The sequence below is a fragment of the Triticum dicoccoides genome, chromosome 4A (genome assembly GCF_002162155.2).
Source record: "Triticum dicoccoides isolate Atlit2015 ecotype Zavitan chromosome 4A, WEW_v2.0, whole genome shotgun sequence".
Lineage (NCBI taxonomy): Eukaryota > Viridiplantae > Streptophyta > Magnoliopsida > Poales > Poaceae > Triticum > Triticum dicoccoides.
In genome coordinates, this window is record NC_041386.1 from 53471948 (window position 1) to 53474818 (window position 2871).

Below are 2871 nucleotides of genomic sequence, written 5' to 3' on the forward strand. Positions count from 1 at the left end.
GGAGGGGTGCCCGTGGAGGGGTGGTTGAACAGGACCTCGTGGTGTGGAGGGCTAGATGAATAGTGGAGGATGGAGGGGTGCCCGTGGAGGGGTGGTTGAACAGTAGCCGGTGGAGTAGGCGCGGTGGAGGCTGGATGAACAGGAGCTCGTGGAGGCTAGAGGAGGTCGACGGTAGCCCGTGGAGGCTGGAGGAGGTCGACGGTGGAGATGAACATTATCCCGTGGAGTCCCGTTTTGCGGTACGCCACACCCCTCCTGGTGAACAGGACCCCCGTTTCAATCGTAGGAGGTCTGTTTCATCCGTTTTGTGGTACGCCACACCCCTCCTGATCAACAGGACCCCCATTTCGACCGTAGGAGGTCCATTTCGTCCGTTTTGCGGTACACCACACCCCTCCCAATCAACAGGACCCCCGTTTCAACCGTAGGATGTCCGTTTCCTCCGTTTTGCGGTACGCCAGACCCCTCCCAATCAACAGGACCCCGTTTCGAACATAGGAGGTCTGTTTCCTCCGTTGTGCGGTACGCCAGGCCTCGTTTCCATCGCCTGTTCTGTCAAAGCCCTCCCGATGAACACAACCACACATTCCGTTCCGACCGAGCCGGTTGGCTCCCACGCGTTTCATTGGCTCCCGATGAACACGACGCATTCCATTGCCTCCCCATGAACACGACGCATTCCATTGCCTCCCCACGAACACGACGACAATGTTGTTTCTCCGTTCCGACCTAGCCTTGTACAAGAGCCCTGGCCGTACGTATGAGCGAGTAGGCGTTCGAGACCCCGCCCGTATGTAGAGATACGTGGCCGTATTTTCTTTCTTGCACCCTGGCCACTGTACGTACGTGTACATGCTACGTGCACGCCTCTACTACGACACGTACGCGCCTCTACTACGACATGTGCGCGCCTCTACATCCACAAGTATATATGTACGTACACGTTCGCGACCAGAATGACAATGCTACATACGCTTCGACCAGGTGGGTCCCGACTGTCAGGCACTTCCTTGCGTGCGAAGATGTAGCTGGTGGGTCCTAGTAGTCAGGGGGGCGAATCGTTTTGTTTTTTTCCCAGACACACTTCCTTGTGTGCGAGGGTGTAGCTGGTGGGTCCCAGCAGTCACGGGGGAAACATTTTATTCGCGAAATATGGTGGCCCGTCTGGTGGGTCCCCGCTATCAGGTGGAGGAATAATTATTTTGCGCGTAATAAGGAGGCACTTCCTTGCTGCGGCCGTGGACCCAGCTGTCAGCATCTCCACGCACAGTACTCTTTCGTTGTAAGTCAGTCGTTGACCACACTGACCACGCCGCGCCGAGAGCACCATGGCGGTGGACGACGGTGAGGCCTAGGAAGGGGACGGCACGGAGGCAGGGAAGACTTGGTAGTTGTTTCGCACGCGGAGGGGAGTACGACTGTATGAGGGTTTACTGGTTCGTCTGCCATCGCCAGAGAATAACAGCAGGTGTGGGTGAGTAGAGGGATGGCTAGAACAACGATGGGAGTACGATGGGGCGGTGAGGCCTGCGCGGCAGCACAGCTGGCCGCGGGGAGGAGGGAGTAGGCAGTCCCGCCGGCGCTTGTTTGAGCGGCTGGAGCAGGAAGAGCGGAGACTGAAGAAGCACGACGGCCGTTGGATGGACATCCAACAGTCAGTGCTTGTGCGTCATCCTTTTTTGTAGGAAAGCCTCAAATCTACGGAAAACAGCATACAACCCATCTGCCATTATTTCTAATAATTTACAGCCCATTTGTTAATTCTTAAGGTTTTTTTCGAGCCCATATTCTTTTTGTTAGCCTTACAGCCCATATTGTGGCCACAGTTAAAAAATTATACGAAATTTTCCATATTTCGGTGCGGTCCGAACTGTTTTTAATCCCGAAATTTCGACTTAGATTCAAAGTGATTTTAAAAGTAAATGTATATCAATATAAAATCCAACAAATTCTCCACACATAAAAGTTAACGTAATTTAAAATCTTGAAATGAAAAAAAGATATTTGAAACTAATTGCCGGTTTGATGTATTTTAAAAATGTACAACCCATTTCTCATTACTGATGGGCCACTTTCTCGGCCAGCCGAATGAAAGGTCTCCTCGTCTTGAAAGATTTGCAGCCCAACAGGCCTGACAAAGAGACTTTCTTGGCAAATCACAAAAAAACTGGGTTGTGGCCGTGGACCCAGCTGTCAGCCTCTCCACATACAGTACTCTTCCGATGGAAGTCGTTCCTTGACCACGTTGACCACGCAAACTATTTTGATAAGTAATTTATATAAATATAAAATCCAAATAATTGTCGACGCATAAAAATCAATGGAATATAAGATCTTGTGATGAAAAAAATTGAAACTAATTCCTGGATTGATGTGTTTTAAAAATGTAGAACCCATTCTTGGGAAAACCGAATGAAACTCTCCTCATCTTGAAAGATTTGCAGCCCAGCAGGGCCGATAAAGCAAGTAGGCCTTGTTTGGGTATTCCTTACAAAAAAATAGAACTGGGGTAGCCATTTTCAGCAAGAAAAAAACATAACTGGGCTCATGATGTGGTAAACATAAATAAAACTCTGGCTAGACGGGCCACAGCCCCGGCACAGCCCCGTTGTTACCCTGATCCTTTGCTAAAAACAGTATAAATAACAATTGCTTGTTCCTCAAAAAAAATTGTGACTTGTTGGTTCCCTGGTGTCAGCCGCTCGTAGTGTAATTCTCTCGCTTATTGACTACGTTGACAATGGCGTGAGCCCCAGATGTCCAACCATTAGGAGGAACCATATTTTTGGGCTTGTACTATAGAGGCACTTGTTTGCGTACTGCCATGACGCTGGTGGGTCCCTACTGTCATCCTCTCCACGTACAGTCATC